We start from the raw sequence: 21,801 nt of genomic DNA on the forward strand, positions 1-21,801 counted from the left end.
ACTTTCTGTTGAAAAATGCTACTGTCATTTTGGTCGTAAAGTGTTCTTTTTAACTCGCTCTACATGATCTTGGTGTTTTTATTTAGTTTTCATTTTATCTTGTTCATCCCCTCCCCTTAAGTCTTACTATACATGACATTGACGATAACTAGACTCAGCAGAGGAAGTTGCCTGAGATCAGGAATAAACACTTCTCCAACACTTTATGTGAGTCGGGTCACCGGTGAATCTCCAGGAGTTCAGATGGGTGCTATTTATAGGTGGATTAGCCAGTCAGGAATGGTCCATATCAAATCAAATGATAGGTGAGCAATGAGCTTGTTCATTTTACATATATCACTGAAAAAAAATAAAATAAGGAAATAACAAAAGACATATTTATGCGTTCTGTTACAATGACATGCTCAGTCATCAGTCAGCCCCTGGCACAATGTTAACCATGTTGTTCTGAAACTTTACGCCTCGGAACGAATCATCCCCAATCCGACTATCAAAGTTCAGTTGCGCATTCAAAACATCTTGTTACACTTTGTCTCCTAAAATTTCCCATCGGCACCACCGTTTTGCCCATATGTGCCGTCCCTCAAGCTAGCCTCATTTTCGTGCTTTTTTCCCCTGCCTTTTTGGCCCGATATGTGGCTGTAGAGTCCCCATGGCCCCTCCCTATCACTCATCTCTGCAACAACACCCTCAGATCACAAGTCCACATTTCTTCTATAAGTGTTGGTGATCGAGTGTAATTTGCTTTTCAGTGCGCTGTGCTCTTTGCTGATGGCGCCTGATGAGGTCTTAGCGAGCCAAGCCTTTTATTCTCCGGAGAGCGGGTCCCAAAACAGCAGCTGGCTATGCCTCAAAGCCAATCCACACACACGCACACACGGCTGCTCTGTCTCTCCTCTGTCTGTCACATAAAACTAGCTAGCGTGCTCAATGGCTAAATATAACCAGCTTTGCCTGTCAGTGTCAATATGGTAGAGGGGCTAAAAATGTGCTATGGGTACTTTATTGTGAGGCGTGTCCTCTGCATTTGACCCATTCTTTAGTGACAGTAGGACAGCCTGACATTAGCAGCGCAGTGCTCTCGACCCAACTCTAGATCATGACCTTGCTAGAAGATTTTGGCTATTGTGCAGGTTTTAGGTTTATGTAGAGCAGTGGTTCTTAAACTGAGTGTGTATTCTTTCATGTCATTCCACTATGGTTCAAATATTTGCTGTTTTTAGAATCACTTTAATCCACATTTTGGGTTTGTCGTTGTTTTGTACACGAGTATAACAATTGTGTGGTCCTATTTCAAACACAGTTTAGCCTTAGTTTGGAACCTGAATACTCTGTTACAGACCTGGTTTAGATCCCACAGTACACAAGTCATCTTGGTTGCATCACCTGTAGTTTTTTTGTGTTTGCTATGATTAGAAGACCTAAACTTTAGTGCTGGTTCTAATTTAGACATGATTTTGACTAATAATAATCACAAAGCATTTGATTTATGAAAGCGCTGTGTTGGAAACTCAAAGATGCTTTACAGTCCCTTATTCATTCAGTCCACACTCTGATGGTAAGTTAGTACTGTTGCCACAGCTGCCCTGGGGTAGACTAACAGCCCCTCTGATCACACAACACATTCATACATGGTGGGTGAAGTGTCTGACCCAATGACACAACAGCAGTCTGCAACTGGTCTGAGTGGGAAAAAAGGCCTATGGCTCTTTGCTCTGAGTGTTTTTAGTCTCCTTATGAGGGGAATCTAGGTTTGGCCCTGTTTAGATTTAGTATGCCTTTATCTGGTAAGCATTTTTTAAAATTTTGCCTGGATGGTAAAACCCCAGGGTTGTCTCTCCATAGATCTGACTTGTAATTTGGCCTGGTGGTGTCACTTGTTTGTGAGCATGTAAATGTCATTTTCGCCGTTTCGATACAATTTTAATTAGTCCCTTGGCTCAGGCCTAGCTGAAATTGTACCATAATGGTGAGAATAACAAGAAATCAAGTAGTAAACAACACTGAACACGTCAGTGACCGGTATCAAAACCCCAAGAAAATATATTAAAAGCCGACTGGGTAGTACCTCGTCAAAAAAATAAAAAATAAAAAAAATAATCTATGTGGAAAGATGTAACTTGGCAAGAAATTATCAATGATATTTTGGATATAACTTGGGCATGGTCATGAATTTTCAAAATAACATTTAATTTTTAGAAAAGTTTTTAAAACTTCTAACTATTACAAAAATGTTTTGGATTAGAAAAGTGCAGTATAGGATGCATGCAGATTTATGAGCAATGATATGCCGGTCAAGGTGCTATCTAAGAAAATGGCTCTCTAGCGCTTTTATTTAAAAATATTCAGGAAACAAAATATGTTTGTCGTGGATTTTTGAAAAGAGGCCGTATTTGTGATGGGGCACAATGTCACAAAGTCACATCACTATGATCCTTACTGAAAAAAAAAAAAAAAGTTTCCATCATTATTATTATTTTAGTGGCTGAATAAAAGCAATTGTTGAGCCCCTGAATATGTAATGTCATTGTCATAAAGTTTCTCATTGGAATGAGTGGAGCAGTATCGTATATATGGAGCGGGGGACGAGAGGTGGGCTCTTCGCGGTGGCATGTACTCCGTGGTTGCAAGGGGTGGTGAGGGCCTTAAAGCAGCATTTGGCTTTAATTGTGTTTAATGCCATACTGTGGAACATTTGGCAAAGCAATAGCATCTCCATTGAGACAAGCAGGTGGCAGACCCTCCAACTAAACATTACATAGCACCCTTTAATAAAAACCCATTTAGTTTGTTCTAATTTAGAGTTCATCCCAGTTTACTCTTTAGCATTAGCAGCTAACAGTTTCTCCATCTGCATTGTTTCCATTAAATCTTATTGCAATCTGTCGTCGTAATAATTCTAGTATAATTTCATCAGCACATCCACATATGGTCCTTGTTCCATATGAGAGGAACAATGCATTCATTATCGAGATTTTTTTAATTTTTTTTTTTCACCCGTAAAACTGAACACATTATGATAGTGTAAACAAATTATACAGATGGAATGTGAGCGCTTCCAGGCAGTTAGTGTGCTATAGAGGATGTGACACGACTTTATTGGCAAACATAGTACATCAGGAAACCATGTATGAACAATGAATGAATGGGCAACTAATGATGCTGAAAGAAGCTGTTCATTCTATGGCCGGTATGTGGAAAAGGAGGGTGGGATTGTAAATAAGGGACAAGGGAGGCATACTAGAGACTAACTCTCATTGGAAATTTATGGCATTGTCACTACCTAAACCCCAGCACCTGTCACCAATCATTAATCAGTGCTAGTGACGCCTCTGCAGCTCAGTGGGTGAATTCTGGAGGTTCTTTCACATGAGGCATGGCCTGTCCATATACTGAGAATGAAAAACTTTAATGTTTCCTGTGACCAGCGCAGGTTTAGGCACTAGCAACCTAACAACCACTTACTTTTGAATTTGCAAGTCTATTGATTGTAGTGATGTATGATTTTTTTATTTTATTTTATTTTTTTTAATATGACAGAAGCTCATTTTTATCTGCAAACTAATCAGAGAGAGAAATGACCAAGGCATGATCAGATTTAATCAAGCTGACATGGGGAGTGCATCTAACCTTCGAAACTGTGGATAATCTAAATACAATGTCACACTTTAATAATTAAAACAGACCACTATTATGTTGCCAAATATGTTTTTGGGCAAAAAGCTCTCACAAGTGTTGCCTATTCTGCTTCTGTAAATTAGTCAAATAATGCATAAAATTAGAATCTTTTAAAAAAATGAAATGATTCAAACTATTCACATTAAGGAGTAATGATCATGATCATTGTAGAGTCCAGGTGACTCTGTGCTACAAAACCACTATGTCGCAAATGCTTTTGGTGATGTTTTGGATACGTGTTTCCTAATAATGAGCTCAAAACTCCAAAAGATGCTCTGCAAATCCCCGTTTTTTCCATACATTCCTTTAACACGGTCAAAAGACTGTTCCTCCTCACATATGCACCTAACACCTGCTGCACTAATTACCTGACATGTAACCAGTGACACCTAGAGGCTGAAGGTACATTCTGGCCACTACAATCATCATTTTCAGATTTTGTATCATGTTCAAGGTCAAAAACTGACTTGTCCTTCATACTTCATACATTGTCGAGTTTTGATCCACGGCAAGAAGCCTTTACAATAGTCTTTTTTTTGGGTTTTTTTTGCCACCTGCTGCTATATTGGCTGTAGTTGCTAATGTAAACAAACTCCTAAAGTAACATGTCCAAACATCAGTAGTAAATCAGTTTATTGGTTATTTTAAGAATTTAGTCCTTAGATTAATAACCAGATCTTCCCATTAAATGCATGAAATCTCAATATCTGTGTCGACTGCCCTGCATGACGTTAGCTGGTACACAAAATAACACCTTGAAAAAATATAATGATTTTTTTTTTTTTTTTCCCCAGCAAAATTACATTCAAGAATGAAGGTTTTTCTCAAATAGATTAATGGATCCAACTTCAACACGCATATGGTGTGTGCTCAAACTTTTGACCTAAATCTCTTCTCTGTATTATTGCCACTTTTGGGCTACTTTCTTTGTTTACCTCTCTTTTGAAAATACCATCTCCTCTGGGACATCTCCTTGTTCTGAATCTCACTGCCAAGTCCAATTCTCCAAGGAACTGCTCATTTTAGATGCTTTTGGACAAGATTCTCTGAAAGATATCCTTACACCTTTTATTCTACACTGCAGAACTATATAATTAGAAACTATTACAATTTCAATATGGAAGCTTACAATATGAGAATTGCCAATATCTCCTTTCTGTGAATTGCATTTTCTAATATTAGCCTTCTTATAGCTTGCAGCATGAAAGTCAGCAATAACCACAGTTTTAAATGGTAATTGTGGCAAGGACTAGACATATATTTATTTTCCCCAGAGCATAATAAGAAGAGAGAGGGAAGAGAAAGGAGAGAAAGTTCAATCCAGGGCATCAAAGGGGGATGTTGTAGCAGCAAGAATACCATTACCTCAAAAATAATATTACTAAAGAAGATGATTGTCCAAGAAATTACTGAAGTAAAAGTAAAAACGTATTTGGGAAAACCACTTCCCAAACTGTTACTCTACCAATTACTTTGAAGAGTAGCAGTGTGACCCAAATTTAAGTAAATCAACAAAAATCTTGTATTTTCAAAGCATAAACAACATTAAAGGGAAAACTGTGCAAGGAATGTTAAAATAATTTAAAGATACATCATGTAACTTCCTGCTTTGTGTCCATGGAGAGGTTATTGCTTTGGAAGGAATGATGCACAGCGTGGAATTTAATAAATCAATCTTTCTTTTATTTAAGTCTATGTGTTTATATTGAGATGCTATTGCAAAGCAATAGCATCTTCATGCAGGTGGTGCAACTTCCACCAGAAAGTTTACACAGTAGACCTTTAATATTGTCAACATCAAGGTATCACTTGAGGACTAGACCTAGTGTAGCTAAATATGACTAAATATTACTCATTTAGGAGTAGATGAATCATGCATTTAAACTACTCCAAGAGGTACAATGTTATTTAAAGGGTTTAAATGGATCTGATCAATACCCACCTCTGGCTCTCAAGCACAAGTTCAAAAATCTGTGGGTTTGTAGAGTTTGTGCTGGATAGTATGAAGGGACGGTCTGCTGTGATTGGCCATTTGAAAAGATTAAGTTTAGAAACAGTGTTATTGTTAGGATATTTGGTTCCTTCCAACCTGACTGTCTAGAACTAACCAAAGAGCAGATATAAGCACTACACATTTACTCAGATTGACTTTTCCTATGCAGCTGGAGAATTAAGTCTTTTGGTCCGTCTTCCCTAAATAGCAAAAACCCAAAATGAGTTCGGTAGCGGTCTAACGTGAACAAACAAAGGACATAAGATGACTGCAAACATCAAGAGCAAAACTTGCCACCAAGACCGAAATTCAATATTTGTCTCATTATTGGCAGCTCTCTGTGCCCTCCTGAGCTCTTCTTGCAGAGTAGAGGGATGGGTTGCCAATATGCTACGTTAGAACTTTTAGGAGAGACATGGCAAGCTCTGCAGTTCACAAAATATCATCATATCATCATATAGTATATTTAAAAGCCCTATACCTGATTTTACTTGCCTGGGATCCAGAATACACACTTCTTTGCAAAGATATGAGTCTGGTCACTGGTGGATTAGCCAATCAGGGACGCGGATGGTCTGCCTGTATCAAAATAAAAATAGCTGTTTATGAGGGAAAACAGAAAAGAAGAAAAATAACACAGGGGACTGAAAAAACATTGCGGATTTCTGCAGAATTAATGAGCAAAGCATAGGACTCAGAATGTGATTTTGTTTATAAATGATAGGTGACCAATAAGCTCTTGTTTTTTTACATGCCTCACTGAAATAAACAAATCTGATTACAGGATCAAATTTGGTTCTGGCTTGAGATGTGAGGGTTTGGGGACCAGACTTGTATCCCTCTGTATAAAAAATACAAAGCAATTTGTAATCCAGGTTAAAATACTGTCTTATAAAAAAAAAAAAAGTTTAATACAACTTTTTATTTATTTATTTATTTATTTATTTTTAATTAATTAATTAATTATTACTTAAAAAAATAAAAACTAAAAAGTTTTATTAAACTCCTGCTTTGACTTGCCGTTAAATCTTGTTTATATAAAAGCTACATTTATACATTTATATATTTATTTCTGCCCTCCATGTCTCATACGTGCCTTACGTAACCGCACCCCTAATCACGTGACCCGAGTCCACCAATCACAGCACGCAGAGCGTCTCCTCAATCTGTGTCGGCAGCTTCCCAGTCAGAGTTGTGGGGGAAGCTACCGAGGCAGCTGTGAAATGGTCAGTCCCAAACAGTTTACAATATTCGCACTTTTCTGTGTTTTTAAGCTTCAACAAACTAAGTAGTTCCACTCTTAACATTGTAGAGCTAACCTCCGGTCCGTGGGGAGTTCGTTGCCGCCATCGCAAACTGGGGAATTGGTGAGTTTGAATGAATGTAAAGTGCTGCTTGCATCCGATGCTAAGCTAATTATCTTAGCATTAGCATGCTCGGGCTAACGTTGTTTTCTTGTTTGTGCTCATTGTAAAACACATTTAATGCCTTTTTGGAGCATTTAGCACTTTGTTGTGAAATGACTATTTAATGTTTATGCCGGTAATTTAAGACCATTTATTGCTAAATGTTTATTTTGAATGTATTTATGTGAAAACCTGCAAGGTTAACACTGCAGCTATGGGCTACAGCCACAGCACCTTGGTCAAAGATTATTTATTTGCAATTAAGCAATTCACTGATTAATTGTATTTGAATGGTAAACTATTTTGTGTACACAATGGAACTGAACAATGTAACTCAGCTAAGGTTAATTACTTTAGACATTTGATTTTTATTTATTCAAGTCACTTATTTAGTCGTGTTTATTCAAATACAGGCCAGGTGTTCTTGATTACGATGGCGAGCTGAGACCAGAACCTACAGCTTCATCACCCTACGGGTCTGGTAGGAGGCTGACACAGCCTGCCCCCCCACTCTTTCTATCTTTTGCTGACTTTTTAACTATAATCAAAGCCAATGGACACTATTCTAATGAACAATACAAATGGATACTAAGCAAAGACATACTCTCAAATACTGAAAAGTCAGTAATAAGTGGACGCCACCTGTACGGATTACTTCCTTTCATTTTTTTTTCCTTTTGTTGCAACCAACTCAACCAACGGGAACTTAAAGTGCACTTACCTATCACATCTTACCGGTTCAAATCTGCAGACTGTAAATATTCGGGGTTTTCATTATTGTTATTACTATTTTGTGTTTTGCTATTTTTGTTTCTGTAAATATTATTTTGTAATATAAGTCACTTCACTATACGGTACCAGCACCCAACATAATTCCTGCCTGCATTTCTTACTTACTACACCACCTCCAGCAGTCGAATCTCAATCTACTGATCTCAGTCAAACTCAGCCCAATTCACACCGTAACTTTTCTTTTTATTAATAATTAATTAATAAATATAAGTTAGCACGCAAATACATGCTACAAATTTCATTCTGGATTTGCACTGATGTCGTAAAACCGGGAAAAAGTTTGCAGATCCTATGACTTAAGCCCAGTGCACTCAAATCCGCCATCACCCGTGGGAAACTGGCGGGAGGTATGTCTCTGGCAGCAGCGCATGTTTGATCTGGGAAGCATCATCAACTGTTGAGTATCCAATCAGAAAGCAGAATGAGCCTCAAGTTGGTTTAAACTTAAAATAACTTGAAAAGTGGTGGATGATGGATCGGTTCGTAATGGGCTTTAAACCACATTGGAATAAACCCAAAAACATGTTCTCACTCCTCAATACATGACAGATAATGGCATCAAAGGTTCAGTTGTGACTGCGTTAGCTGTAACATGCGCTCTAATATTTATATAACACCTTTACTACATTCATTCATTGTGCAGTATATGGGTGAATGGTAAAATACTACTTGAGAATTATGGTAGCAGTGACTGGGTCCAGCCTGTATGCGCTGATATACGAGGCACAGTAACTCAGGACCTCCAGAGGCTTTCTCCTGCTCTCCATTCAGACTGTATTATACTGCAGAGCTGAGGGCTGCAAGGGGCTGTGTAAGAATATAATGGGCTCAAATGGATCTGAACATAAGCTATTGCTACTGCCCAGCTGTAATGTACTGCAATATATGACAACAGACATGGTAAAATTAAATATTAAAACAAAGGAAGGAGTATATAGTTATTTTATGTGTATCTTATTACGGATAAAATTCCAAAAGCTGAGGGGTTATTCCAAACTTTTTAATCAACCAATGTCACTTTATTTGTCTGCAATTGAAGCAGTTTGATCAGTAAAATACAACGATAATAGAAAAGCTCAAACAATCCTCAAGACAAAGGTGTCCCTCCCCCGTGTTTTGCAGTATCACAGCAGCCTCCAGGGGGTGCTAGATGAACTCTGGAGACTCAAAAGGAAAGTCCTCCTCTAAGCCTCACTCTCACTCCATTATTACAGGGGGCCTTTGGAACGTTTTCTGGCTCTTGCTCGACCCCCCCCCATCTGGGAATATGACATTTTATTTATTTTTTTTACATTGACTTATCACTTGGACAATGGCGATGATGCAACATTTCTGTAGCCAAAACGTCCTTGGGGCAAAGTGACGGATTCATGACAACCAAAGCATGCCAACAGCATGACACTGACAACAATCGTGTCTTGCCCATGGGCACAAAGTCTCAGAGGCAAGCTAACACTACAGCAGCGCCACGCCAAATGTTGCCCTCCATGTCCGAATACTTCCTTGTTTCTCTTGATAAAAGCGGACGTCCTTGGTGTGCAGAATATGCTTGGCAGTCAAAAGGATGAGGAGAGATTTGTGAGGTGAGAGCAGACGGCGCGACACACATCATGCTAGCTAGCGAGGAGACACATCAAGCTAGCGGGGTTTACACACAAGTGGTGCCAGCCGCGCCATGTGCCCGCTCCGATAAGCATTTGCACCTTGTTTTATGAGGCCATTAACACAAGGCTCCATGGGCATCGAGGGAGAGCAGGGTGAAGACACAAGAACACAGGGTTTGTATACCTCATCACATGTCCTCTGAAACCCTAGCAAAGTCAAATGCCAGTTAGTCAGATGTGTTGTGCTGTGTTCTGATTGGCTTCTTAGTAAATACAAAGTTATCAATGTGTTGGTTTTAATGCTTTGTATTTTTAATTTAATTAAATCAATTATGTGTATGATTTTGATTTTAAATAAACATGACCTAAGCATGTCCCCAGAGGTAAACGTGTACAAATCAATATCACTTTATTTGTCCCAAAGGAGCAACGTAAGCACATTGAGCAGTAAAATGCAATAATAGAAAGTTCAAACAAAAGTCTCAGTGCCGCACAACAGGCAGTTTGAGGTGAATGATAGGACAAAAGTGTCCCTCCCCTCTGTCCTGAAGCCCAGGAATCACAGCATTGTCCAGGAGCAGTCAGGGGAACTCTGGAGACGCAACAGTAAAGCCTCCCCCTAAGCCTCACTCTCACTCTGCTCCTTTGTTTCGGTCAGGGATGAGACGGGCCATTCCCTCTGGAATGTCTTCTACCATATTTGGTGTAGAAAAACTGCTGACACTGAATAGCATTTCAGAGCTAGCTGGCTAGCATACCTATGCAGGAAAAAGAAACTGCGCACAATCTTTAACTTCAGTGCTTAACTTCTGTCCTTTGAACGGTGCATACAGCACTTCTCAGTTGGTCGAAGTCCCAAAGTGTTAAGTGCTCAGTGTGCCAGCCAGTTGGCCACAAGAGCAGCCAACCACCACCATGGCAATCACAGAATCAGAAGGTTAGGATGGTTTTGTGTAGTTTGATAGTAGTAAACATACCAGTTGGACAAAGCCAAAGTCTTTGTGTCAGTTAATCAAGCACCACACATCCTGTATATATTAGTGAAGTGGAGATAGGTGGAGATGGAAGTTGGACATTGCCACATACAAACAACAACAATTTCTCTGTGCACCCTACAAACAACCAAATTAATGTTTTTATTTTGTCTTGTTAAAATGAGTGGGATCAGTATCAGGCTACATGTGAGACTATTCTAAACACATCACTCCTGAGTCTATAGGCCTATGGATCATCAGTTGGCAGTGGCGGTGCTGGCAGTTTGTGCAGAAAACACAAAGAAACACTGAGTTCTCTAACATGTTGGCGATAAAGGGATGTCCATTCAGAACAGAATTCCATCCATGTTCGTTAGCTGAGACTGTTTAATATAATTTCATTATCCAGTTACTTTTATGTAAATTAGACAAGCACTGGCACATGAACGATATAGTTCCAGTGTTACAGTTTACCTCTTTTTATGTCACATCTGCTGTCCTTGTCCAACCAGAAGGGCAAATAAAATGATAAACTTCATAGATATTGTCAAAATAGAAAAAACTGGCCAGGATATTTAGCTTAATCTTAAACTGTGTTAACTGTTTCTGTAAAATGAGAAGCATAAATAGGACTACATTTTGGAAAATAGTCTACGATGGTTCATTTAAAGGTACAGGGTGTAACTTTCTGGAGGTTCCATGTCACCTGCGTGATTCCATGGAAATAGAAAGACCATACTTCGGAACATTCTCCATGGAGATAGATATGGTTTATGTGTTACTATGGAATATTATAGCCAAGGGAACAATATTTGAGTCAGGTCTGTGGAGATGCAAGCCCGCTCACAGTAAGGACACGCGTCTTTCTGTTTTTCAATGAAATAAACACAACCGCAACTTTGGCTTTAAAGTGTATGTAATGCATATTCATGTTTCACTATGATTTAAGTGTGGTGAGATAATACCTAAGTGGAAGTTTGTGAAGAACACACACAGAAAACAGGAAGTAGCGTTGATGTTGATGACCTATTTAAAGGAGTTTCCATCCAGAACATAATTCAACATAAACAACACTGTAACCAGAAAGTAAAATAATAAACTTAATAGAAATGGTGAAATTAGGGAAAGCAATGTTTTTTTTAGCTAAAGCTTAAACTGTGTTAACTAGATTTTGACTGAAAAAGCTAACTTTATCACTTTAATTCCTTAGATGTTTTTTAAAGGTTTCAAGATAAAGATTTTTACATTCTCGCTACTTTTTTGCATTTCTTTAAATCTCTTGCATATTTTTCCTCCAGATCCAAGGACATTATCATGGGAGCAGTTTCTTTTACAAATGTTTCTCCTGCTCTAATTATGTCTCTGTACTCACTTAAATGGGGCTAAAGTCAGCATTAGTATCTTATTAAAATGTCTCCAAATATTTGATGAATTATGGTGCAATCATATTTAAACCATGGTAACCTTTACTCAGCTTACACACATGGCTGTGATTGGCTGGGGAGGTAGCTGTGGGGCACCAGTCTCTCGAGGCCAAATCCAGGATCAGAGCCAACAGTCCCCTCATAAAGGTTCCTCCTAAAGGTTAACATGAGCACGTAATGTTACAGGTGTGTAAATGTTAAAGGGTTCAGAGGAATTACAACTATTTTCATGCAATAAAGAGGTAATCCTTTAACTGTAAAAAACAGTTCTTTTAAATTGAGTTTATATTAATTTTATTAACAGCTCTGTTTTTTAATAGTGTTGCATTGTCTAAATCACCAAACAAAACTCGATTTTACTGCCAAGCAACACATGAGCCTAACACACTAAGAGCAAGAGATGTGGTGGAAAACATGCTCCCGTTATCAACATTTGGGCGTCCGTGGCTCAGTTGGTAGTGCTTGTCCCCTGATCTGAAGGTTGGCAGTTCAAATCCTGCTCTCGATGTAAACCTCATTGGTTGAGTGTTCAGATTGACTGACCCAGAGGTTGGCGGTGCGATTCCAGTTCCCACAGATGCATGCTGTTGTTGTGTCCTTCAGCAAGACCCACCTTGCCCCCAGTGTCTGTGTACACTGGTGTGTGAATGGGTGAAAGATTCTTGATGTAAAGTGCTTTGAATGTGGAAAAGTGCTATCTAAACCTGTTTATTTACCCCTTTTACCATTTAAAAATAGTTAAGTCCAAATTATTTAGAGCAGGGTTTCTCAAACTTGTCACTACAAGTACCACCTAAGATGATATTTGGGTTTCCCCCTAAATCTAAACCAAAAATTTATAAGTTTGGAAATACAGAAAACCTGGTTTGAAATCAGCTTCACGTACTGCCAGTGGTACGTATACCACAGTTTGAGAAACATTCATTTAGAGCCCAGTGAGAGCAGGAATATCTCCACTGTTCCGAAGAACATTTGTTAAAACATTTACAAAGAAGATGAGCCAAAATTAATATTCACCTAAAGACATTTTAAACAATCAACCATAAATAATTCTTGTATTGTTCAGTCCAGATGTCAGCTGAGTGTGATGAATAGCAGTTTCTGTTTGTACAATTAAACATAATTCTCAAAATTAAAACTCAAAAAACAAACAAACTAAAAAGTATTTAAAAAAACAAGCCTCTTCTTGATGCACCTTTACTGTAACTGCCAGTCGCCAAACAGCCCACCTGCCTTGGTAAACACGACTCTGACACCTCTGAAGTGAGCAGCTTGCTTGATTAGCAACAAATCAACAGCCTTCCTCTGGTTTAGCCAAGTGTGAGGAGATACGGGCCTCTAGCTCACCGCGCATAGACAACGCAGAGCCTGTGCAGACTAATTGTTGCACTACCGACATATTGAAATTCAGACAGGCTGAAGTTTGCCATCTGCTGCTTCTCCCTGCCGACGATTCTGCCATAAAATGCAATAATGTTTACTCTTTCCTCTGCGCGCCTTGGTCTATATTTCAATCTCCCGAGCTAATGGTCATGCACCGGGACTGACCGTGATTGAAAATAACAATTCAGAACTCTGCTCCCTGTAGAGGTGAGGGAAGGTGTACGAAGCAAAACAGACAAATGTTTTGGGAAGTAGCTAAACACATGCTTTAAAAATATGTATTCAGAATAGCAATTTTTAGTCAACTTTTTCCTGTACAGTTACTCTTTCATTTGTTGGCATTCAGAATAGTTGCTTGGCTTCAAACTGGACAGTATTAAAGCCCCACTGTGTACCTTTTTAGACAAAAAGTAGACTAAAATGAAAGTATGTTTTGATTTAACTTAGATTTGTGAAGATGCAAGTTTACTCAGATTAAGGACTGACCTTTATTTGGCCTGGGTTTCCACATAAATAAAATAATTTCACAGAATTGTATAAAACGCATCTATCGCCATGAAGAATATATAGTAGTAAGTAGAAGTTTTAGCTTTGTATTTCCATGGCACCTTGAGAAAGTGACATAGATAAAGGAAGTGGGTATTACACTTTAATGGAGGTAATGTTATGGGATAAGATATTTATCACCCTGTTACCCTTTATTATTTTTGAAAGTGCTATATTGGCCAAAAACAACGCATTAAAATGTTTAATTAGTTTCGGTTTCATTTTTGATCCACTGAGTCACACCAAGTCACCAACTACCCCTTCAGAGCGCTATCACAACACATTCAGTTTGCATCCCGCTAATGAAACTACTGCACATCACATCAGGTTTGTGAAGCTGTAGTGTTTTATTTTGTATCCTTCTTTTGTATATTTATGAGAAATGGCTGCGCAGGAGCATGAGTGACGTAGCATTGTGGGCTGAGCCTTGTACAAGAGGTGTGGGCTCGTACAGCTAATCATGAGGAGGGCTGGAATAGTACGGGAGAGATTGCAAGATTAATCAAACATGCATGTATGACAACTAAAAGCTTTTCAGGCATGTTTTTGATGAGGGAACAACGTTATAACATAGAGAATAGTTCCAAAAATTGTACTTTGCCTATTACACCCTATTTAAAGAAAAGTAAAAAAAAGGATTGCGTATGTTCCTTTTTTTTTTTTGCAACTGTAATTAGTGAAAAACAAATGTACAACAAACAAAAGTGCTTTAATATTATGTTCAGCTTTAATAAATGTGAAATTATTTTAAATATTCTGTGTACATTTTCTTCCCATCACTGCATATAGCGTTATCAAATCTTATATACACATCAATCAATGTATTCATGTGGATTCAGTGTATGAAGTCAGAATGATTGGGTCTGACTCAGAAAAGGTTGTAAATGGGGTAAAAAGGCCTAGGGTGGGGTGGAAGCATCTGGGGAGGTGGAAACACAGAGGCTAGAATGACATGTTTTACTATCTGTCGGGTTTTTCACATCTGTTCCAATCAGATATGTCACGAATGCATGAACGCGCAAAGGCTGTTTGAAAGAGTCAACACAAATGGAACAGAAAGTCAACTGCAAGATTATTGGAACGGAATCCAAATTGAACAGTCGCTTATTCTTTGTCAAACATAGTAAAGGGGCTGTACCTGATTTTTACTGTCTTAAAAATGTGAAGAACTTAACATTTTAACAGTTTGCAGTGGTCTAAAGATATTCCTCACTTTATGCATTTCGAGCATCCTAATTACTCATTGCAATGGATTTTTAAGCACTTCTCACAACAGGGAGCTGCAGAGTTTTAGCATTACAGTAAACATAACTAGCATAACAACTAACATGCACTTCTTGATTATCGGGCAATAAAACTATTTAGAATTAGATGCAGCAGTACACAGCTGACAGATTTTGACCTCAAGACCTGCTTCTACTAAGTTTATGTCCAAGGAAAACCATTATAACCACATGAAAGTCAATTTTACATCATAAACTGCAATTACCCACTAAATTTCTAAAGTCTGAGTGAGTGGTGATAGCAAACTGTTGAGCACACATAGTTAATATGTCACTTCAATCTGGAACATTCCCCCAACCGCTTTGAAAACTTCGGTTATCAAGCCTCTCCTAAAGAAGAGCTGTCTTGATGCCACAATATTGAATTATCGACCGATCTCAAATCTGCCGTTTTTAGGCAGTCTTCGAAAAAGTTGTTTACCAACAACTTATTAACTTCCTCGAAATGAACAACTCCTTTGATGTCTTCCAATCAGGTTTTGGACCCCACCACAGCACTGAGACTGCTCTTATTAAGGTGACAAATGACATCCGCCTGAACACTGAGGCAGGCAAAGTCTCAGTCTTGATCCTGTTAGATCTGAGTGCTGCTTTTGACACTGTGGATCATGGATCCTCTTACAGAGACTAGGGGACTGGGTGGGCATCTCTGGTACTGCACTAAACTGGTAAAAGTCCTATTTAGAAAACAGGGAGTACTTTGTTGAAATTGGAAAATGTAAATCAGATAAAATGTCCCTGACCTGTGGGGTGCCCCAGGGGTCAATCCTGGGACCTATGCTGTTCAATCTCTACATGCTGCCATTAGGCCAGTTAATACGCAGCAATAATGTGTCTTACCACAACTCTGCAGATGACACTCAGATCTATGTCTCACTAGCAGCAGGTGAATATGGACCGGTGGATTCACCCTGCCACTGCATCCAACAGATCAGTGTGTGGATGCAAAACAACTTTCTTCTGCTAAACTCAGGCAAGATTCAAGTCATCATCTTTGGCCCACAGAAAACAAAGTGTCGGCAGTCACCTCCAGTCTCTCTCTAAAACCTTCAAATCAGGCTAGAAATCTAGGGGTAACAATGGACTCAGACTTGAACTTTAGCAGCCACATCAAATCAATAACATCTGCAGCTTTCTACCACCTAAAAAAAACATTGGTTTTGACAGTAAACCTTTGATTTTTGCAGACTTAGAGAGACTTATCCATGCATTTGTCTCCAGTAGGTTAGACTACTGTAACGGTCTGCTCACTGGCCTCTCCAAACGAGCCTTAACACAGCTGCAGTACATCCAGAACACTGCTGCTCGGGTCCTGACTAGAACCAGGAAGTACGAGCACATAAGTCCTTTGCTCAGGTCTCTGCACTGGCTTCCTGTAGCTCAAACAATAGACTTTAAAGCAGCTCTGCTTGTGTATAAGTCTCTCCATGGCCTAGGTCCAAAGTATATCTCCGACATGTTAGTGCCATATGAACCATCTCGCAATTTGAGGACTTCAGGGACCGGCCTCCTGCTGGTGCCCAGAGTCAGGACTAAACATGGGGAATCAGCGTTTCAGTTTTATGCAGCTAAAACTTGGAACAGTCTTCCTGAAGATGTGAGACAGGCCTCTACTTTGACAATGTATAAATCCAGGCTCAAAACAGTTCTGTTCAGCTATGCATATGACTGAAAGGTTTTTATTCTGCACTCTTCTCTTTTAATGTTAATTTTATGATGATTATTTGTGATTATTTATGTTTTGATTTGTGTGATTTTAATGTCTTTCTTATTCTGTAAAGCACTTTGAATTACCTTGTGTATGAATTGTGCTATACAAATAAACTAGCCTTGCCTTGCCAATTAGACAGGTGGAGTTTGGCATAATGTGACAATTCTCTATCCAATCACGCCTTTCTTTTATAAGAGCTAACTAAAGTGTGGCAAAGTATGTGTAAAGGAGACTTATTACGCAAATTCAACTTTTAAGAGCTTTTAACCGTGCTACAATGGCCTGCCCTTGTCATTAACCCACTCAAAGTTGTACTGAGTGGTTCATGCATGTTTGAGTAATTCTCCTGTATTTAAGACGCCATTCCTCTGAAAATTCCCCACCCTCTGTACTTTGTTCTCAGATTTTTCTTTTTTGTTTTTCTTAAATGGTGGATTCAGCAGTGTTGCATAGCCATTAAAAAAGAAATAAATCTGCTGCTTTCTTCCATTAACTGTACTTATATATTTGCCTGTGATCCCGAAGACGCACTTTTTCAATAATTTATGTGAATCTGTTCATCGGTGAATCTCCCAGACTTTTCAAAACAAATATGGCAACTTACAAGGGGGAAAAAAAGGAAAAAAATATATCACAGGAGACTGAAAAACATTATAGATTTCTGCTAAAGCAATGAGAGAAATGTCATTTTGTTCAAAATGACGGGCGACCAATGAGCTCCTTTGTTGTTACTGTGTCACTGTGTTTGTATAAAAAAAAAACACAGCAATATCATCCTGGACGTACTGCACCAGGTAAGTTATTTGTAGTCACATAGTCAGGCAGAGTGGCACTTTTTAGTTAGTCTTTTTTAAAATAAAGACTAATGTACAGCTCATAAGCTCATAAAAACAAATGTTCCACACCTGATTATAGCTAAAAAGTTAGATTCCATATGTAGTTCCTGAATGTTGTGTTGTGACGTTTACAGTGACAAAGGCAGGAAGTGAGCGCCACAGAATTTAAGTCAGCAAACTTGTTCTTTTAATACACTGTTTTACATCAATATTGTGATAAAATGATGATTCTCGGGTGTCATAAATCATAACTACTCAGCAGATAAAAGCACACATATTTAAAAGCTGGTAAACCTGACATTCACAGAAGTAGGTATTTAGGTCTAATTCATTCGAAACCCTTTGGCACATCACAAATATCCACATGCATTCATTTTCCGGCACGCGCACGGCTTTAGAACAGCTTTTATTAAACAACAAAGTGAAATTTGGTGGACCCATGTGCAGCCAGTCAGAGTGCTGCTTTTGGTGTTTACTTTCAGGTTGATTTGATTCATTCTGTCGCAGAACATTGGTCGTCAGGCAAATTATTACATTTTGTGTTCTCCTCCAAAGCAGACAGTAACCAGTTCAAGTCTCTCGATGGTCGCAGCATATTATTTGGTTAAGAAATCAATGCAATGCAACAAATAGACATTAAAAGTCCTATATTATGCAAAATTGACTCAGGAGCTTTTAGCCATGTCATAATGCATCCTCAAAAACAGCTGAACTTGTGTTTTGTTTCATTCACACGTTTGAGTAACCCTTTAATATTAGTCTATCTATATATCCAAACATCAGAATGCTTTGTTCCATTTTATGATGTCATGAAGGGGTAGTTTTTTTATGTTAACAGTTACTTTTTACCTTTTTGTTCAGTGGAGATTGGCAAGTCCAGGGCTGTAATAATCCAAATTGTTCTAGTGAAGGTGTATGAAGATTAAAAACACAGCAGAGCACTTCGAGAACTACCACATGACATCAAATTACAACATGGTTTCTGTGATAAATATGCGTGAATGAAACAACACAAGTCCAGGTATGTTTTTGATGAGGAAGCAACTTTATAACATAGATCAGAAAAAAGCGTAATACGGGCCCTTTATATACAAAGTCTTCTTGATGCATCGTTCTGAATAAACCATGCACTTACCTTACTTTTAGCACACAGTGATATAAAGGTCATCTAATACGTGAATAATAAAACAGACTTCTATACAATTCAAAAGAACATTGCGCATAGAATATACATGCATTAAACATGGCATGGATTTCAAAAGAGCATCGGTCTAATAAATGAACCACACAGCACTCCGGCAGACTTGTTCACACGTCTGTATTCATATAGGCATTTGTTTATGATCTATAGGAGCCGTGTTGTTAGAAAAGGTGAGAATGAATCAGGCAGATGTTGTTTTGGTGTTTTTATGCACAGCTCTGCATGTGGATCTGTGAAAAAAAAAAACATCCCTGAACGACACGGCTGGGGTGAGACATCGACAAAGGAGCTGCTGATTGAAAGCGAAGTTGCCACAGTCCAGTTTGCAGTAGAAATTATACGAACACTGAAGTCAAAAGGGTGACATTTTAAAACCTAATACAGTATTTAACATTTTTTTGTGGAGTTGAATCGTCACCTGCACGATTCCATGGAAATACAGTGTCAAAACTCTACTTTGGATCATTCCCAGTGGAGGTAGATACGTTTCATGCCATACTGTGGAGTATTATAGCCAAAGAAACAAAATATCCATGGAGACAAGCAGGCCAAATAAGAGTCAGGTTTGTGGAGATGCAAGCCTGCTCACTGTAAGGATACGTGTTTTTTGGTGCAATAAAAACATCCAAAAATGAAGAACAAACATGCTTTTATTTGTTGTTTTTTGTTGGGGTTTTTTTTTTTTTTGTTTTTTTTGGCCACATACCACATGTATAAAGAACTAAATTTAAAACATACTTCTTTTAAAAAAAAAAAACCCCTAAGATTGTGATTGTAAATTTCATAAACACGACTATTTGTGTCCCCAGATACAAGTTAAACATGTTCAAATCAAATATACTTCTAACTAGTTTTAACAATTGCAATTCTGATTTATTCTTGGTAACAAAAACATTGGACGTGATCACCAAAATGTTATAATTTGGTGTTTTGGTTCCCTGGACGATTATCCAATCAGAAAGCAGAATAAGCCTCACACATCTGTCTCTCATTTGGGTTGTCAGTTTCAAAGCTGAAATCCAGTTGTTATAAACCTAAAAGGACTCTCTCTGATCTACTACATGAATCAGTGCTAGTGCAGCCTCTACAGCTCAGTGAGTGAATTCTGGAGGTTCTGAGCTTTCACATGAGGTATGGCGAGTCCATATACTGAGAATGTAAAAATATATACATGTCTTCTATTTGCTAATTAATTTATGACATTAGTACCTGTAACCTGGTCCAGCACCTACGTGTGGTCTCCATGGAGATATTAATGATTTGCTTAGAGTGTTATCTACTTCCATGGAGACAGGTAGCACACAGTATGAAAGCATTTTTTTTTTTTTTTTTTTTTCCCCAGGGTGAGCAATAAAAAATAACTGCATGAATAAAAACAAAATACTGAATTATATTGTTTGAATGGTGGAAACAGTTATCACAATGTTGCATGAAACTGAAAACCCCCGCAAAAAAAATAAAAAAACAAAAACATCTCCATGGAAAAAAGTTACATAAAATAAGCAGTAATAACAATGGTACACTGTATTAAAGATGCACTGTGTAACTTTTCTAGTGCATACTTTTATGTTATGAGATGTTATTGCTTTGCGAGAAATGTTCCACGGTATCACATTAAGCTTATCTCCATGGATACAAAGAGACGGTACCCAAATCACACCAGCTTGTAGAATTTGCAGATATCATTTGAAATCTAGTAAGTATAGACATTTTTCTATATATTACACATTTTTGTGGTTATTGCTATTCACATGATCCTTTGGTAACCTGACTTTTCAGAGCACTTATCAAAGGAATGCTGAAAATGCTTTTACGAAAACACCTTCAAAAGCCTTCAGTGCTCCAAAGAAGCAGCAGACATTAAAGGTGCTGTACCAGATTTTTACTCTTAAAAGGCTGATTTTTACTCTCTTAAAAGCAGAAGTAGTTCTTTTTAAACGGTTTGCACTGGTCCAACGTTATTGCTCACTTACCTTATGCATTCCAAACATTCTAATTATTCACATTAAAGTCTTTTCACAACTTTCAAGAGGCCAGAGAGGAGTTTTTACCGTGACAGTGATGCTGACAATGACTACCATGCTAACACGCACATCCTGATAATACAATATATCTCCACTGGGTACAGGTCTTTTAACTAGGAATACAAAATATGTTAAATCTGTATGTTTTCTAGAGGGGGGTCTGGTACCTGCTTATTTCCATGGAGATATTAATGCTTTGATTACTCATCTATCCAGCATGTATTTCCTTACAGATGGTTTTATTGCTCAGAAATACCTTGAAAAACATTTGATCTGTAACAAGGTGTGGTAGCATCACCCGCTGTTCTCCATGGAGACAGATAAGGTTCAGGTCATACTGTGGAACATTCCAGGCAAAGTAAAAACGCAGACACGGGGGGGTGAAGAGGGGTTTAAGTGCCTTGCCCGAGGACACAATGACGGCATTTATCTTTGAAAGCTGGAAGCGCACCACCAACCCATGATGTTTATGTCGAGAGCGAGAGTCGAACCTACAACCTTCAGACCAGTGGACAAAAACTCTACTAACTGAGCTACTGTCGTCCTAAGAGAAAATAAACATTAATATATTGAAGACTAACATTGAAGCAAATAAAAATAAATAAATACATAAAAATTACCTACAAATTAAATTGATTGAAACTAGTTCAAACTTGCCTGGCACGTCCACAATGACCAGGCTCAAACACTGCCGTCCAATCCAATTTGTTTATTTCAGAGACACATGTGAAACAAAGGAATTGATTGGTTATCCATCATTTTTGAACAAAAGAGGGTTTAGGGTTTGGTGCATTGCTCATGGATTTTGCAGAATCCGTGAAGTTTTTCTGTCATCTGTGATATTTTGTTTCCTTTCATTTTTCCTCGTCAGCAGCCATCTGACCTCAGAGATTCACCAGTGAGTAGACTTATGTAAAGTGTGGAATGAGTGTGTATTCTGGATCCT

The sequence above is a fragment of the Periophthalmus magnuspinnatus genome, chromosome 4, assembly GCF_009829125.3.
Source record: "Periophthalmus magnuspinnatus isolate fPerMag1 chromosome 4, fPerMag1.2.pri, whole genome shotgun sequence".
Taxonomy (NCBI): domain Eukaryota; kingdom Metazoa; phylum Chordata; class Actinopteri; order Gobiiformes; family Gobiidae; genus Periophthalmus; species Periophthalmus magnuspinnatus.